The following is a 19,718-nucleotide window of genomic DNA, read 5'->3' on the forward strand; positions in this document are numbered from 1 at the left end:
TCTTCAAATTTAAATGTTGTGATTTTAACAATCAGCGCAGCATCAGCAAGAGATGATGTTCCAATCGGTGAAGGTTTATTTATCTGTTTGATAAAGCAAAGCAAACTACTGCACGACTGTCATGTGACACGTTTACATTTGCGCTTAACAGTGAGGCCTTACAGTACAACAGGGTGGCAGGCTCAAACCAATGAACATTTGGTTTCTTTGCTTGGTCTTCACCTTCACTGGCAATACAAGCACTTCTGCTGTTATCGGTTATCCTTATGAAGATTTCCTGCATGTGTGAGCAATGGCATTTGTTAAAGCAGCTGATTATTTTAAATGCATTACAATTCACTAAATATAATATATATAATAGTCACATAACAATAATAGGGCACTTGCATGTAATGCTGTAACACATAATAACATAATAGGATTGGTGATCCAGTAAAAAGTCTGTAGCTGAAGTTTGTTTTTTATGCAAATGTAAACCAACGCTTCTCTCTCTGTCTCCCTCTCAGAGTGTGTTTATACTGTTTATTATATATTTATCAATCACAACATGTAAGGGGAAAAATATTTATACAGGATGTGGTTCATCTCACTTTTACGTCAGTTATGCCACTAATTGGTGCAATGTGCTGTCACTTTCATTAAATATACAGACGGAAATGAATCATGCAGCAGGAAACTTCAGTAAGTGCAGCAGGAAAGTGGATTCCGCTTCAAGTCTATATTTCCACTTACAAACAACTTTATCCCAGATTCAAACACATTTTGCACACATACAGCAGCATACAAACAAAGTAAATGTGCAGTGGCACCCCAGGGGTTACGACAGCTTTGAAGTCCTCAGCGTGTACAAATACATGGAAGAACAGTGTTCAGCAAGGAAACATGACACGCACCATGATGAAACTTATCTTTGTTAAAACTGAAGGTTTGTAAATGGGCACACATTAAAATGCTTTATGAATTGCTGTAATGTGAAACCATGATATGAATGGACAGAGTTGCTCAGTCAGATGCACAAAGTGCGCTGTGCTGCACTCTGGTCTCCATGCAGCCATAAAGGGGTAGGAGTCCTGCTTGCTTTCCCTTGTTTAAAGCTGGAATATGAGTCTCCTATGAATATCTCCACTAAATGACAAAACAGTCTACAAGGATGACTGCAGTGCGCACAGAGCAGCAATATGAGCATATGAAATGAGAATGGCTTTCCACAAGCCTGGCAAATTATTTAGAGCTGTTTGCCTGGTAGAATTTAAGCTTATGCAATCCCCAAAAAATATTTCAGTTCACGCTTTTAAGATGATGCTGTTTTTTGGCCAGTCAAACGTTCACATTTTATGTTCTTATTTTAAAGCAACCCGTTTATTTTTTAGACATTATTGGAAGTTTATAAAACAGTGTTAAAGTAATGACGTGCTAAAACTGTAAAGCACTTCAAACACACCGGTGAGCCTAAAATCAATTCAGGAGCAGTTACAGCACTTATCATTAAATAGGAAGCAACCTCTGAGGCTAAAAAGTAGAGCCAGCATTGAAGTGTCAAAAACTGCGGTCCCTTGAATGGTCGCTTGAAGTTGGCTCCAAAAGCGAGTCAGTCCCTATAGATGCCCCATGTTTACATCCTAGTATTAAAAAAACTGTTTCTTTAGCTGATTTCCCTGCTAATGAGGCAGTGATTTTTTTTTTTCAGCAATGTTTGTGACATTGGTGTGTTTTGCACCAAAGTTAATACAACTGCATGCAAAATAGTATAGTTTGTTGTATGGTACAGCCCATCCAAAAAGCCTATGGTGCAGCTTTGGTGAGTAAAATTCTATTTGATATCTATTTATTAGTAATTAACAGTATTTCTGGTATCTTGATTCAAACCCAGGACCTTCCTGCACTACTGTGCCACCATGGTAAAACAAGCAAACTCGACACAAAAAGGCCCCAACCAGCCTGGCTGTATATTCTTATTAAACATGCAGTTTGTATATTCTTCCTGTAACAATGTGGTTTCTTTACAGGTATTCTGCCTTCCTCCCACAGTCCCAGAGACATGCACGTCAGGTTAACTGCTGATTCTAAATGGTGTGAATGTGAGCGTGAATGGTTGTCTGTCTGAATGTGTTAGCCCCGTGACCGACTGGTGATCTGTTTAGGGTATACCCCACCTCTTGCCCAGTGACTGCTGGGATAAGACCCAGCCCTCACCACAACCCTGAATTGGATAAGCAGTAGAAAATGGATGGATGGATGGATGGATGGATGGATGGATGGATGGATGGACATCCCATTTCACTCTCTCAGGCTGCAAAAACCCAGATGCCAACCAATCATGCTAACACCTAAAGCCCCAAAACGGGGTTTTGCAAACCACAGGTAAGCTCATGATGGTATTTCCATCTTTTCTATAAACTTGATGTTGTCCGACTGCTGCGGCTTACATCATTCACTGAAAGCAAATTTTTTTCTAACTTCATTCCGGGTAAAGTTTTTACAAAACACCTTAAAAAGTTGCTTTACTATAAGCCCAGAACTGATCCTGTCATCTTCTGTTCGTGAATAATGTGCAGGCCAAAATATCACCCTGTGATTAGTGTTTAATTATCACATACTGAGAATATGCGTGGCTCAGGTGCTCTCAGAACATTACTGTCCAAACACACAGCTGCAGGTGTGAGGCATATGAGCTGAATGTAAGCCAAGGATCATTGAAGAATCAGAGAACTGAAGATTAATAACAACCACTCCTGTGGGAAATAAGCGTGTTTTCACCAAATCAGCTGACTCATAAGGTATTTAAGATTTGCTTTGCTGACAAAACAGAGATTTGTAGACAATAAAACAAAATGTAAGATACATACATAAAGTGTTTGGTAAACGCTGAAACCAGCATTGCAGAATGAGTCAAAAAGGCAAATCAAATAGGAAATAAATTATGTAGAAGCCTTGTAGTGGCAATGGCAATGGAATATAATAAGAGATGCTATCTAAAATAGAATTATTTGGATAAACAGCTTATTATATCTGCTGTTAGTCTTCAAGTTTCTTCAAAACACACTGGAGTCTTATTTGTTTGCTCAAAGTTTAAATAATAAATAACCCCTAAATATGTAGATGTAATTTGATGCCCAGCAACAACAGCACGCAAAGCTATTTTCTCTGGATTCAGGGCTGAATCCACAACCTTGACTGTGTCTAAAATTACCTGAAGGAAAGAATGGCTTCACATTTCTCTTTTCACAGTCAGAAAGCTAAATCAGTAGGTTCATCCTGTGACAAAAAGATAATGCTGAGTTCTGTTATCAGTAGAAAGTTTACATAAGCGTTTGTGGAACATGCTAACAGATCTAACTACGCCTGCAGTCTCACTGAGACAAAGATTTCCTTTTCAAAATTAGGCAGGCAAGATGTAAATCTAATAAATGAGATAACAAAGTGACAGAGATAACAGGAACCAGCACCTCAGTCAGAAAAGTATCAGATACTGCCAAGATCACATTCGTCTAATATACTGCAGGCCATATGTTGTAGTTAAAAGACTTGATTTATGAGAAAAAGGAGACAACAAGGAAGTCAACTTTACATAGAGGAAGCAAAGATTATTATGGCATTCGTCTTTAGTGTTAACAAGCAACACATTATTATAAAGGGGTTGAACTGCATGAGTAATTTAGCCTACTGTCCCGATCCTCTTACTGTAAGGCTCTGAAAGATAAAACTGACGCTGAACTTTGGAAAGCCAAAATCAGTTATTTGTATAGAAGCAAACCTAACAAAGTTTAACCACGGGGCATCAGATCAGGAAATGCTTAGTCTTGAGGGCAGTTACAAATAGTTTACCACCAGACAACTTATTACAGAGGAAAATTTGAGGTTTATTTTTTTCCATTTTGAATTAAATATTAAATATGATGGTGCAACGGGAAAATTGCTCTTAGATGAAGAGAATATTTATTTTCATTGACTCATCATGTTTGCATATCCATATGTAAATGCAAACAAGATTAGCAAACCATCATGGGGAGAAATGAGATGAATGGCAGGAATAATTGTTAATGTAAATTTCAGTATTTATAGATAAATTACTAGTTTATTATACAGTCCTGTGAAAAACTAAGGACAATCCCATGATTCAGTAGCGTGTAGAACCACATTTAGCAGCAATAACTTGACATAATCATTTTCACTTTATCAGTTTCTCATATTGTTGTGGAGGAATTTTGGTCCCCTCTCAGTTCATTGAGGCTTGCGGGCATTCATTTATGCATGGCATAAGCACCTGGCCGCTACTGACCCTCATATTTCCCATAGAAGCAGTAAGGGTGCACTCAGTTTTTCACAAGACTGGATAAAATACTATGAAAACTTTTTTTCACACGACTATTTACTATTTGAACTTATGCTATCTAAAATAGAACTTGCAAAATTATTGGTAATTCATTCATATGTAAATATAAAATATACGCTTAGTAGATTCCTAAATATAGTTCAAAAAATATGTGTGGAAGTTAAAAATAGGTCTATCTTAAGGTAAGTATTTAGTCCAAGGCTAACAAAAATGTCTGTTTTAAATGTGCAGAATATCACTTGTGTTATGGCACCAAAGTATTTGGTTAGATTTAAGAAAAAAAAAAGATTATGCTTTGGGTTAGAAATAGACCCTTTTACAAATTTCAACTCATGCTAGTCACCTTTATTTAAAGGGTGCCAAGTTCTGCACTTCTAAAGGCGATGACACTGCATATACTTGCTCATCAAGCTTGCATAAAAGACCTACAAGGTTGCTCAAAAGGAGCCAGTTGAGGTGGTTCGGGCATCTGAATAGGATTCCTCCTGGGCACCTCCTGGGTGAGGTGTTCTGGGCATGTCCTCCCGGGAGGAGGCCCCAGGGCAGACCCAGGACACACTGGAGAGATTATATCTCTCAGCTGGCCAGATGAGCTGGTGGAGGCGGCTGGGGAGAGGGAGGTTTGGGCATCTCTGCTTAGGCTGCTGCGCCCACGACCTGGCCCCGGATAAGAAGAAGAAAATGGATGGATGGATGGATGGATGGATGGATGGATGGATGGATGGATGTTTTCTGGGGGAAGACGGTGTCAATAGCTTTCTCTTATTTATCAATAAACAGACAGACAGTCTGACATTGCCCTGCATCAGAATCTGTCAAGGTGAGACTGCGCTCATATACAGTACACGGCAGAGGTGAAAGAAGAAGAGTGCTGTTCACAGAGGCATCCTGACAGTGTTCCTGCATGGCTAATATTGCAAATTAAGCACAAATTAAAAAAATATAAGAATAATAACTTTAACATTCAGCCACCATGAATGCATAATATCACTCCACAAAGCCTAAGAGAGGAAAATGAGTCACACCTTGGCCCATCATTAGCTCAGTGTGGCGACTTAATACCTTTGTACATTCTGATTTAACAGCATGAGTTATGCTGTTAACTAAAAGGTTTAATTAATATAATGCCAAAGAGGCTGGGTTACACGAGGGGACACAAAACAATTAAGTAACCATGAAAAGCATGTGAGCCAACCTACTGTTAATCAGGCATGTGTCTGTGGATGAGCCTGCTGATATCTGCAGTTGTGAGACCCGACACAGCAAAATGCAATTACGCACTGAGCCACGCTCAGAGCCAAAACACAAATACTGTGAATGCAAAGAGCCAAACAGTGGGCAGAAGAATAGAATGGCTCTATGCCTACTTGCATTGAAGAAAACAGAAAGAAGACAACTGTTCTCTATTATTTGCATCAATGCAAAAGGTTGAAGCTGAAAGCTGGTTGGTTTGTAGCCAAAAATAAAAATTACTCTCTGTGGACCTGCCCTCCTGCAGACTGAGCACACCATTGGGCAGCAAAGGCCATGCACTTTTTAAGTGAAAAAGCTGATGTTCTAATATATTCTTAAATGTTACTGTAAGTGGTTCAGTCTGAATATAGTAGCATATGTCAAAACGCTACCTTGAGTTTTTCAAGAGATTTCAGGCATTTATAGCGGCCTATTCAGTGAATGAGAGGTTTGGTCAGTTGTCATGGAGATGAAATTGAATGTGAAGAGTACACTCACCAGGTATCCAGAAATACTTAGAAATCTTTAAAAAAAAAAAAAAAAAAAAAAAAGGATGCTGCGGGAGCAGACATACTGGATTTCTCTGCACCACCGAGTGCCGCTATTGTTCCCGAACAATCAAAAACTCATTGGTGAGCCGTGCCAATGCTCTAGATAATACAGAGCTGGTATCCTTGTTCATTTTGAACAGTAGTGAAAGATCTGGCTTTGTGTAAATGTTCAGTGGCGCCACTGACAGGGACTAATGCAGGATATTGACACTTGAGCAGCTTGTCCCTGAAATATTAATAGGCTTTAATGCACTCACTCACATATATATAAACTAACCACACTGTTACATCTGTCATTGTAAACCATCTCATATGATGCATGTATGATATATGTGTAAATTAAACCACTGTTGTCTCAGTTTACTGAGCGCCTTCTTCTTTCTCTTCTGCTGCTTCTTCTTTATCTTTCAAATGCTCCTTCATAGGATCACCACAGCAGATCATCTGCCTCCATCTCACCCTATTCTTGGCATCCTCTTCTGTCACACCAACCCTCCTTCACTACATCCATCTTTAACTCCTGCCTGACAGCTCCATCTTCAACATCCTTTGCCCAGCATGTCCGCTTATCCCTCTGATAAACTCATTCCTAATCCTGTCCCTCCTGGCCTCTCCCAACAAAAATTCTAACATCTTCACCTCTACTACCTCAAGCTCCACAAGCTCCTGTGTTTTTGTCAGTGCCACCTTATCCGAACCCAACACTGCAGAACTTAGCGTGAACTTGCTTATAATATCCGACGCTAAGATACTTGTGTGAAAGAAGGGATGATGGTGAGGAGAAGAGATGCCACCCATTTTGAATACACGTGCAGACCTTTGGGCAGCGGGTTAGAAGCCCTTTTGTTGCACAGCTGCTAGTGTGTTTTTCCTGTCACTCTCTCTCACCTTCCATCTGTTTGTCCACTGCAGCTGTCACATGTAAAGGGCTCAAGTGAAAACAGCAATTGCGTTAAAAGAAGTAGCCCACTTGTCTCGGTTTGGTAACGGCATTGTAAGACCTTGAATTTAATTGATTCTCTTATGCATGCATGCATGCTATTGCGCTTGTCTGCTGACACATAAAAAAGGCCTCTCGCTAAACGGCTGTTTGCAGTCATGTCTGTGATTGCTTGCCAGGCCTTATATTTCACAGCATGTTGCCACTGTTGGTTAATAAATTTACTGACCCCATGTAATTCCGATCATGGTTCAACCAATGCTTAATGCTCAGCCACAGCTGAACAGAAGATTCAAATGAGAGTTTGCAGTATACTAAAAGAAAAAAAAAAAAAAACACACAAAAAAGAAGGAATGTATTTGTGATTACGTTAAAGATTTATGCCTTCAGTGAGTTTTGCCTGGAGGGTGAGTGTCACAGAAGAAAAAGCAATGTTGGAAAGCACAGAAGTGCGGTTACAGCTTTATCACTTCAGGTTTTTTTTTGTTTTTTTTGGGTTTTTTTCACAGGCTTTTCGAGAAGAAAAAGAATAACGTCTGGCTTCTGAACTTTCGGTTCTTTTGTGTCACTTTTGGTCAGTCGAATGTGAAACAGAACTCTGGCTAAAACAAAGACAACAGTGCATCTGTAAGCATTAGTTTTGGTGGTTGTTCAGACAGCCTAAGGATAAATTACCTATCTGAACTGAGGAAATTGAACTTAAATTATTAATGCAATTTTTATAGCAAGAGCTCCCTCTTCCACAGCCTCCACAACACAACAAAACATAAAAGAAAAACGAAAAAAACTAATTAGGTTTTAAGTTGTTATCAGCATGTATGTGTCTCATCGTGTTCTCAAATGTGACAACACAAGTAGCAATGCTTAGTCTAGCACTAACAAAGCTCCTAATAAGATACAAGAGCACAATTCCCATGTATTTTTAAAGGAGGCCTGTAATTATGCTACAATCACTGGCTCCAACACCGTGGTGAAACGCAAAGAAAAGAAACATCTTAAAATATTCATATATTTTAGTTTCAAGACACATAGCTGTCCTTTGCTCTACTCGGGTCAAACAGCACTGACTCACTCTATTTTCTGACAGTCACAGGGCTGCAGGAGCCAGTATCTGACTTTTGTTTTTTCTCCTAATCAACACTAAAAAATGTGCAAAACAGGTAAGAGATTAGTGCTAATTAGCAACACTTGTGAGCTGTAAGAGAGGTCAGGTCATTTACAAGTGAGTTCCAAAGAGGCCAAATCATCTGTGACCAAACTGAAGAAGCTTCAGCCAAAATAAACTCAAAGATTATAATATGCCAAGGGGACCCGTCTGGAAAATCATGAAAATTTGCATCAGCAAAGAGGAAAAAAGTGCCAGCTAACTGAAAGAGGCAAAAAGGCCTGATGGACCTGATACAGTATGATTTTAAAACTGAATGTGCACTGATAAATGTGGAATTATTATAATTATTATCATATATATGATTGTTATAACATAAAATTTTCTGCACACACTGTGCTCCCACAACTATGGGAACAGATCCTGTTTTTGTCCTGTTTGGTATTGTGCTTTTTGGCACAATCAAGTCTGGATGACATGATTGATACCACTGCATTATATATGTGATAAACGGAAGCCTTCAATCACAGACTTAGCTTAGCACATCAAATGGAAATGGGGAAAACAATCCTGGTTTTCTGAAAGTTTAAGAAAAATATGCTGGCACCTTAAGCACGGTAACTATGGGAGGAATGTGGTTTAAGTATAAAATAACGCAAATTAAATCTCAGATAAAAAGCACAGTCACTCTCTTTAGATTTCAGTTTTTATCCATATTCAAAAATTTCATCCCTATGTGTGAATTAGAGCCTTTTCTTCTGTATGTTCTGATTGGTTCTGTTGCCTTTCAACACAGCCAAGTTAGCTGCCTCTCAGTCACAAACTGTTCAAACAATCATATGAAAAAGAGGTAGCAGCCAGAGACAGCCAGCTATGTGGACATCACAGCAAATTCACCCCAACATCGGGCCATGCAATGCTCAGAGGAAGTGCCAAAAACTCAAGAGTTACATTTCATATTCTACAGGCCTCAGTTAGCATGTTAAATGTTTAATTTCATGAAAGAACAATTAGAAAAAGACTGAACAAGTGTGGTTTGTTCAGAAGGGCTGCCAGGAGAAAGCCTCTTCTCTCTAAAAAGAACATGGCAGCACAGCTTAGGGGTGTAAAGTTGCATCTAAACAAACCATAAGACTTCTGGAACAGATGAGACCAAGTCTGCGAGTCCAGTCTAAAAAAGGAAGCCGGTGGAAAAGTACCTTAAACCAGCAAGGCAGCCAGCAAATCCAGGCCTCGTGGCCCGGTGTCCTTCAGGTTTTAGATGTGTCTCTGCTTCAACACACCTGAGTCAAATATAGAAGTCATTAGCAGGACTCTGGAGCACTTGACTGCATACTGAGGAGGTAATTCAGCCATTTGATTCAGGTGTGTTGGATCAGGGACACATCTAAAACCTGCAGGACACTGGGCCACGAGGCCTGGATTTGAGAACCACTGCTTTAGTCCTTATTTTCCTGGATCTGTGATTTTGGTTAATGCATGTGTCGCTACTTTCAATGTTCATTTGTCTCTCAGTGTCCCTCGGTTTCACAGTCAGATTTGTGACATCAGTTCCTGACATCAAAAACCTTATGATGGTGACAGCAAAAATGCTCAGTTTCTTGCATCACAGCAGAATTTCATTAACTGATGGGTTTCGCCAGGGTGGCTACATCCGGTTTTTATATACAGACGTTGTCAGTGCTTCCAATAATTATCCTACGCTAAGCTCGCTGGCTGCAGCAAATTTATTACCAAGACATGAGCACGGCATCAATCCTCTTCTCTAATGCCAGAAAGTGAATAAGAGTACTGCAAATTTGACAGTGTTAAAAAAAATGCATTAACATCATCGTGTATTTATTCATATTTTTCAACTTAAAAGGGTAAAACTTGGAATTTACCACAAAAAGGTTGTGCTTAAACTGACACAAAAGCGATAATCTGCAGCTGTGGGCTGGAGTAAATGGAGCTGTGACACATCCCTTCAATATATCATGCCTAAAATATCCATTCTGTTTGTCAGTCTATGTGTAAATAATGGGACAAAGCTGGTGATTAACATAGCCAAGCTGCTAAATGATAAAACTGGATGACTGCTTAATTATTTACACTATGTGGCTCCTTCCCTATTCCAGTGTATGCGATATAATTATACCCATGGATGACGATCATGTAAAAGCAAACTACTGGTATCTCTGCCTTAATCATATCATTTTTTTACACTTGACAAACTGACAAAGAGCTCCAGATGCAGCAGTCAGCCTTTTACAACTACCAACATTTTCAAATGGCACAGACTGGTAACTTACAGCCATGATTGCCTCCATCTAGTTGTCTTCATCAATATCTCCATCAATTCATCAACTATTTTTCCCATATGGGCTGCCAGCAGTTTCATGGCAGATTCTGTTCTCTCCTCCGTACCTCTAAACAGCTCACATCAAAACCTCTGTACCTGCAAACATGATGTGTGCACACGTGTCACATCTGCCATTTGCATTCTGCAGCTAATCCCTCCTAGCGAGAAGGTTATTACCCGCCTTGCCAGTCAAATGCTGCGGAAAAACAGGCAAATACGGTGTCCACACAGACATGTATTTATGGACATGAAGGGAAGAATAATCACCCCTTTGGGAAGTAAGGAGCAGTGTGTGTGTGTGTGGGGGGGGGTGTTCTTTAAAATTATCCAACCACTCTACAAACAGGGATCTGACACATGTAATAACTCACTGGAGCACACATGCAGCAACCACCCCCACTGTCTTAACATGCAGGCAGGACGTTGCCAATTTCATACTTACAGTACATGACACCCACTCCCAGATTACGACCCTCTATCGGCATGACACGGTTTTTAACAAAATCCTCCTTCACTCAAAATATCCTACTAATATTCATGTTCAAAGTAAAATTGAGTGAGCCGTGGTGCTCTAAGTGTTTTAAACTATTTACTTAAAGTGTGTATCCAATGATGCCGAATGAAAAGCAAATTAGATTGTCTCATTTCAACAGAACACATGCTCACACGCAGGGTAGTCTGAAATGTGATTTGTGCAGTCAGCCTGCAACAGACTTCTTGAGTTGAATATCAAATCAATGGTTTAAATCTGATTTGTGAAAACCTATTTCCAAGTGTTGTTTTGCTTTTTCTGCTTGCAAAGCATGAAATGTCTAAAATGTTACTTGAGCTGCCAATTAAGCCTTTCACTGTCCCACTGGCACTGATTATTATACAGAATATTTGCAGCAAGTAAATTCATTCCCACTGTCAATGTCGTGAGTTCTTAATGGACTCTGTGCTGAAAGCCACAATGCATCTTTGAGGACAAATGGATATGCTCTCGTCTTTTTATGTCTAAGAAATCCTTGGACTGTTTAAGAAATAGTATTAACACATAATCAGACGCAGTGAGTTTCTTTGTGTCGCGGATAAACAGAGTTACTTTATATCAATGTGTGCTTAATGCGCTGATGCAAATAATTTATCAATATCAATCATAATTTCCTAGGATTTACTGATACATTAGCAAGCCTAGCACGTCAAACAAATCCACAGTGACAGCTTCAGATAGATGGAAATATCTGTTCTCCCTCATTCACAGCATTATGAACATTAAAACACAAATGCACACACACACACACACACACACACTCACACACACAAAACTAAATGTGCTTGGTGGAAATTCCAGTGTGAGTAATCTCATCAGGAGAGCGTTCACACAGGTGGCTATGTGTAGGCAGACCTGCTTGATCCAAGAGACAGTGAGCACCAGAGAGATAAACAGTGATAAAGTCCCCGAAGCAGACATGAAACAACTTGGATCAAGCCGCATCTTTGTGCAGGTGTGCCTTGCCATGTGTGTGTGAGGGTTTAGCTCTACATATCCTGAAAGACCTTGGCCTGTTTTGCTGACCTGTAGCTCTGAATAATGTTTAGACTAGAGACCATCATGCAACGTATTCTGGGACCAGACCCATCTTCCAAAATATGATGTGAATAAGGATGGTAATCAGAAACATATTACAAATTAAAAGGAAATGTGTGGCAGGGGCAGACAATGCCTCCCCTACTTCTGGTGACTCTTGCTCTGTACTCAAGGTTCGGATAAACAGGTTACCTAATGCGACCTTCATTTTGATGTAAACTGTACGGACACGATGCTGTTGCACGGAGAAATCTATCTACAGGCAGAAACGCAAACATATGCCAAAGTAAAACCTCCTGCTATAGCAGGAAGTACCATATTTTGCCATATTTTGCCAGAATGACACACACACACACACATAGAGAGACTTGCAAGGTGAAAGCAATAGCAGCCACATTGTCACAGCTAGTAAACAGAGTACAATAAAACTTGCTGCAGCCTGAATCCCAGGGGCACCCAGACATGGCCTTATCTAACCTGACAAGCTGTGAGGAGCTGAGCTGGTAATGTCGGCAAATGTTAAAATCATGTATTTTTGTGCATTTTTGTTAGAAAGTACTACAGTAGGTTCCAGAAGGACATTCAAGCAACGCACTTACTCTTGTCTGTTATGCAAGGTACAGTTACCTTTAGCAACTTTTAGTTATAAAACTGACAAGGCTGAAATGCATTTAGTACCACCAGGAGAGCAGCAATTCAGTAACTGCAAAATGATGACACAAAGTTCTTTTAATCCTTTTAGTGGTGATGTATTGTTGAGATACTGGGTTAGAGGTCTAAAACTGTAGACCTAAAAAAAATCACAGTACTGTAACTGTGTCATGGGAGGTTTTCAGGGCTGCCTAGACATAATCACCAAAAGTAATCACTGACCCATCCAAATCACTGAATTTGTGTGTTCCAATCACTTAGGTGTCCACGGGTATATAAAACCAAGCACCTAGGCATGCAGACTGCTTCTGAATTCCAGTGTGGTACCGTGATAGGATGCTGCCTGTGTAACTAGCCCAGTCGTGAAATTTCCTCACTACTAAATATTCCACAGTCAGCTGTTAGTGGTATTATAACAAAGTGGAAGCAACTCAGCCATGATGTAGTAGGCGGGGTCAGCAGATGTTGAGGCGCTCAGTGAACAGAGGTCGCCAACTTTCTTCAGTCACTCGCTACAGACCTCCAAACTTTATGTGTACTACAGATTAATTCAAGAACAGTGTGTAGAGAGTTTCATGGAATGGGTTTCCATGGTCAAGCAGCTGCATCCAAGCCTTACGTCACCAAAGGGTCAGATGCAGTGGTGGTGAGGTTGTTTTTAAAAATTCCCATAAACACTCCTAAACCTTGTGGAAAGCCTTACCAGAAGAGTTGAAGCTGTTATAGCAGCAAAGGGTGGGCCAACATCATATTAAACCCTATGGATCAATTTCATATGTGTGTGAATGCAGATGAACAAATACTTTTGCAATATAGTGTATTTTTTTTGTTCTGTTATTTTGACTTTTAACAATGACTTTTAACAATGAGACAGAATCATCATAGTGAAGAGAGCTGGAAAAGACACATAGAACATTTGCAGCTGATGACCAGCTAACAACTGTCATCAACATGATATATACCTAACCTTTAAAATGTGTTTCAGTGTCACAGATATTAAAAATGAACCTTGCCGTTTAAGGGAATAGATTTGTAGTAGAGTGATCACAATGCAAGAAATTAGAGCTGTTCAAAATTCACCAATTGGATTTTGGCAGGGGATCCCTCCTTTGGCCCACCGCTGCTTTATTATAAGCTCAAAAATCTATATGCTGCTCAGAGCAGTGTTTCCCATACACTGATATTTTTGTGCCAGTAGGCCTCAATATCAACACTGATAGCCATGTATTGATTTTCTGTTTTTATTTTTACAACTGAAAATGAGTAAAAATAAAAGTACACACATACACACATACAAACTGGCATCAAACCCATCTGTGAATAGCTCCTCGTGTCCGTGAACACTGTATGAATCAAAATATGAACATGAACATGGAGGAAGGATTGTTGCTGTCATTTCCATGCAGAGAAGACAGCTTCCTGAATTCCTGAATCGAATCAATCCAAAGGTCGCACGTTTTTACACCCCTGCACCAGTTTGTCCAGAATCTACACGCTCCAGTTAAACTATGTTTTTACCACAACACTGTGAATCTCAGATTCAATTCTTTAAATGAGTTATTAGCAAAGAAGACAAACAGTGGTGTAATGGCCATCAGGCACATGGAAACAAATCCCATGAGCCGCTGCATAAGTGAGGCTATGGACCTTCAAAAAAAAGTATTTTTACTGGCTTTTTCTCTGTGCCTGTGATACAGCCTGTGCATACAGACTGTGGATGAGTTACCTTGATGGCACTCATGAGTTTGTTTGTTTGTTTGTTTGTTTGTTTGTTTGTTTGTTTGTTTGTTTGTTTGTAACTAGATGTGACTAGCAAGGGGTGGCTTTAACTGAGACTGAAGCTTTGCAAACTCATATAATAGCAACTTCAGTTACAAGGTAGGCCCTCCCTATAGCATAGCTTGCTTTAAAATCCTTTTTGTAACTGGGAACAAAATTTGCAAAATTAACATGAAGTTGAGCAACTGAGAACATAATCTTTTAGAAAAGTATTTTCTGAGGTCATAGATCAAAGGGTCACTTTACCTTTGACTTCTATGCACTGGACTTCTTTTTGCAAAAGAAACCCAAAAAAACAAAGGTAATTGCAGGTTTAAGGCACTTTCTCATTGACTTCACCTTTCAAACCTGGAAGCTGCATCTATCCTCTATATGCACTCTGTGGCTATCTCTGACAGTGTGCTGGGTGGGTGCCCCGGGACTGGGTTTGCACAGGTAATTATCCCTCATCCAGCCAATCACTGACCGCCCAATGGCTTCAACCAGTGCTGACAAAGCAGCTAGTGAAGGTCAGCGAAACTGTGTGTGTGGCTAGTCAAGAGAGAGATGCAGGACGGTAAAGTGAAACAATGGACCTGTATATATGAGTATTCCCCTGTTGTCTCTCTTTGTGAGTAACTCTTTGTGTGTGTGTTTTCTTTGCTGAATGCAAATTAGTATATTCACGTCCTTGTCCAACATTGGTGCTTCTTGTCTGCTGCTTTTTTCCAAGTCCTGACCCCTTGTATGTTACCTGATTGTGCCAGTGCTCCAGCCCCTTCTTTAGTCAAGCTGCACCTGCAATCAACCACCTGCTTTAAAGAGCAGCTGAGCCGTTTAACAGCGAGGTGTGATTTCATGTGAGCAGCATGCCAATGTGTCTCTTGTTTGCCTGTGATCATTTGTCAGTGTTTGCTAGTTTGTTCCTCGTTTTAAGTTGTTGCAGTGGTACCTTGATTCTGAGTGCAAACTCGCAACCAATTCTGTGACACTTGTGCAATTTGTGTAGCAGTTTCTATGGACACTTAATGGTGCTTTCTTCTGGCTGTGAAACGCCTTCACTGAGCCTATAGACTGGCCCAGGGATTAGATTACACCTCACTCACACACACACACACACACACACACACACACACACACACACACACACTTAGAGAATCTGTTTGGTAAACAAGAGCAGGTTCCTTGTTGATTATTTCATTCTGATAGAGTAGGCAGGATGCCGTAAATAACTGTTAAGTTTGGCGCTGGTTGTATTTGTTTTATTGTTAAAGCCGGTGAGTGCTACTCATTCTTTTCACCACATTACTTTTAAAAGAAACAAAATCTCCATCACTCAGACTTCGCAGACCCATGCATGCATATGCAGCAATGGAACAGGCACTCGGAGGGATTCAGAGACCTTATACCCTGTCAAGTTCAAATTAGTTGAACTTTGACTACTGTGCATTTTGTAACAAAGAGCACAAGTTTAATTCCCTGAATTAAAGAAAGTATTTTGTTTGTAGTGAAATCTTTCCCTGGTTTCCACTGTAGAGGGGACACGTGTTATAGTCAGGTATGAGAAGCACAGCACATGTTGTGTTTTAAAGCCATTAAAAAAAACACTGATCATTTCTTTAGGGTGAACTGGCTTTTCTAGATACTACCTCCTGTCCATAAATGTTGAGTTGTGAGATACTGTCACAACTGGATATTCTAAAGGCTTTCCTTCATGTGTGCAGGAGTCCTCCATAACCAGTTATAAATCATTGGCTTTGGCATTTCTCGACAGAAGTGTTTTATTGTGAATTTCAGCTTCATAGAGGCCGGCATCTCGCTTTAAAGGAAGAAAGAAAAGATCCATCTCAGAGATTGTTACGTATTACTGTTACAGCTTTGTTGAGAGTTCTGATTTATATCAATAAGTCCTTTAACACATGCTGTGAAAACTGAAAGGAAAACTAAGTTTTGAAAACCTTTTGTGAAACATGAAACATGTTCTTGGTGGTTTAAAAATGGCTTTTCTTTTCAAGCACCGATTAACAAAAACCAAATCTGTGAGAACATTGTTACAGGTGATTAACAGTAAGGCCTTATTATGTATCAAGCTTTTCCCGTTGCTCAAATTGATCTTGACAAATGTAATGTGTAAGCTGTCCAGTATAGCACACTGGAGTTAAGTCTATTTAAATGTTATTTTATATTATGTTTTGCATTATTTACACATCTCATTAAAAGACCAAAACAAGCAAAACGTCATTCCACCTCTCAGCACTTTATAACACTGTCCTCTCTGGGGTACTTCTCTTCTTCTTGTGACTACTAAAAACATGTTTATTATATAAAGCATAAAAACACAGGTTTAAAGAAGAAAGAACACAGGTTTAAGCAATGTTTTAAAGCAGCTTTTTTTTTTTTAGCAAATGGTGCTGGAACAGGGGCAAGACGGTACATCGGTTCAGCAGAGTTCAGTATACGCTCTAGTGCTGGTGCTGCATTTACAGCAACCAGATGACAGATCCAAGACAGCCTCAAAGTTATCCACACTGGCTAAATTCGTGTTGATAAAGGTACCCGGTGCAAAAGTGGTGCAGTTTTGACATTCCTGGATGTCTTTGGTTGTGTTTCCCTATTGTTACATGCAGGTATAGAAGTACGTGTGTATACATATATACCTTTAAAGCATCTGTTCACTATCATAAGACTTCTGCTTCTGACCTGTTCAGAGAAAGACTTTTTGCTTTTATTTCCTTATAAGGACATAAAATTTAATGAAAACAATAAAATAAAATTACACGAAGGCCTGTAAAACGGCCAAGTCTTTACATAACTTAGTTTTTTCTTCTTTTCCCATCTGTTAATTATATAATGACTCATTGCAATCAATGCAGTGACAGACTGCCTGTCGGGAGGACTGGGACATTTCCTGGTGCCTGAAGATTGTTTTGGCCCGCCATCAACTTGAGAAGCAATATTATACAAAGCAGCAAAAAGTTTACAGAACTCTCCAAGTCCGCCCATTGGGCGCAACTCTGTCGCTCTCGCCTATAAATTGTTTGCTCTTGCCACATGGAGACTGCACCTCTCTCGCTCACGAGGCACAAAATGTCCACCTGCTTCTCCACACATAATGATAGACAAGAAACCTAATGGATGGTTGGAGGAAAGGTGAAGGGGAGGGGGAGCGATGCAGATGAAAGCACACAGTCTATGTGTTGTTGTAACTCGTGTTCAGTTTTAGTTTTTGAAACTTAAACTTGATGTTTTCTCACTTTTTTATTGCTAGCAACTTTTTTTTATAGATAGATAGATAGATAGATAGATAGATAGATAGATAGATAGATAGATAGATAGATAGATAGATAGATAGATAGATAGATAGATAGATAGATAGATAGATAGATAGATAGATAGATAGATAGATAGATAGATAGATAGATAGATTTTACCTAAAATCTCCCACTATGACAGCCCTAACACATACTGTAGGGTTTGGCTACAAAACTTGCAGTTTGTTGGTGTGCATGGGAGAGAATCACATTCAAAGCCTGAATTATTGTTTTAGTTCTGGATCCATCTATTTTCTTAACCGCTTAGGTAGCTGGAGGGTCACCAGAGGCCTGGAGCCTATCCCAGGTGTCATGGGGCAATAGTTATTCTGTGACTCTTTGCAGGTGTCCGTACCTGCAGGTCAGAAAACATTGGTCGATACCGCAGAAATAAGTTGGTATGTGTCAGGCTTAGGCTACAGGGGGAGTCGCTGCATTTGGATAAAAATATTTTGTTGTGTTTTTGTTAAAGAAAAATAAAGAATACTTTCATCTCTAAGGGCAACACTGAAAACAGACTGACTGGTTTAATTTCTCCCAGAAAAAGTGCACACCAGCAAAGCACAGCTTATATCCTTGGACAATTTCATATGCATTCTAATGCATTTCATCCAGTCTATCTATCTAAACACCCGAGCAGGAAGACAGGCAAGTCATTGAGCGCTGTCCTTTCACAACTAGCTCACTTAATGGCTCATTTAACCCCCCAGTGGCCCACTTTAAAAATGCAAGTTGGCACTCCAGTGACTCCAGTTTATTAGGGAGTAAAAACACCTTAATGTGTTAACTCTAATCACCAGGGTAAAAACAAGTTATTACACCACATTAAATGCACCTAACTGTCCTCTATTAATAACCACACTTTAAGGGAAAGTATCATCAAGTCATATTTCACATGCTATACAGAGCTTTTAACAAAGTGATAATTATATCTGTGATTATTATAGTCTCCTTTAAAGACTGCTTTAAGGCTCTATGTTTGGCTTTTGTTGGACCACCACAATTTAGGTGTAAAAAGTAAAATCTCCAAAATAAAAATTCGCCCTGAGCCAGGCCCGTAGTGCAAGAGCCGGACGGACAAGGAAGAGGAGAAATATTCTGAAGTTTTTTTTTCCAGCACACGTTCTGTCAGAGAGCAGTGATTCCCTGAGAGTTACTGAGACACTGTCAACACAAGCCTTCTAACTTTTCTGTGAAGTATCCTCCACACGAGGAAGCAAACACGAGTATCTGGTAACGTATTCCTCCTGACTTCCTACAGCTTTGTTTCCATGGCAACTAATCCGCCGGCTGTGGCAGTAAAGAAGTACCTTGTGAACTTCTCAATGAGAACAAGTCACTGTGGACTGAGGAGCAGTAGACTGTGAATGTTAATTATATTACAGACCCAGATAGGAACACAACAAATAAGAGCAAACTGAGGCATTTTGTCCTTTGTCCCTTTCCTTTCCTTCTAAAGTATTATTTTAAAGGCAGCATTTGAGGTCCTTTTGTCTCAGCAACAAAAACAATAGCATTATTGCATCTGCATGATGGAACTATTACCGAACAGTGTCCCCTCTGGTCACATGCATGACAAGAAGCATCTCTTTGTAGTCATTTTGAGTCTCTTTGTACTGTTCTGTGGTCATTTTAAATGCCTTGTGGTTGCTTGGCATTGTTTACCAAATTTCTTTCTATTCGCATTGCGCTCTTTGTGGTTGCAGCAAGTGTTTTTTGGTCTTTGTGTTAGTTTTGCATTTGTATGTAGACACGCTGCACGGCCTTGAAGCTGTTTCTTCATGTTTTTATAGTTATTTTGTGTCTATTTTTGGTCATTTTTCCATCTTTTGGAAGTCCTTTTGCATTTCTTTGTTATAATTTTATTGATAAGTTATATAAACAGACACAAACAAATGCTCTTGGCAGGGGGGCCTAAGTGTACA

General features: G+C 39.7%; 1 protein-coding gene across 1 annotated transcript in view; it reads right to left on the reverse strand.

Moving 5' to 3' along the window:
• Positions 1-19,718, reverse strand: part of tspan4a (tetraspanin 4a) — a 158,482-nt gene that overhangs the window by 125,583 nt on the left and 13,181 nt on the right. The gene's annotated exons all lie outside the window — the stretch shown is intronic.

This window comes from Archocentrus centrarchus, chromosome 3, assembly GCF_007364275.1.
Source record: "Archocentrus centrarchus isolate MPI-CPG fArcCen1 chromosome 3, fArcCen1, whole genome shotgun sequence".
In the NCBI taxonomy this organism is placed as follows: domain Eukaryota; kingdom Metazoa; phylum Chordata; class Actinopteri; order Cichliformes; family Cichlidae; genus Archocentrus; species Archocentrus centrarchus.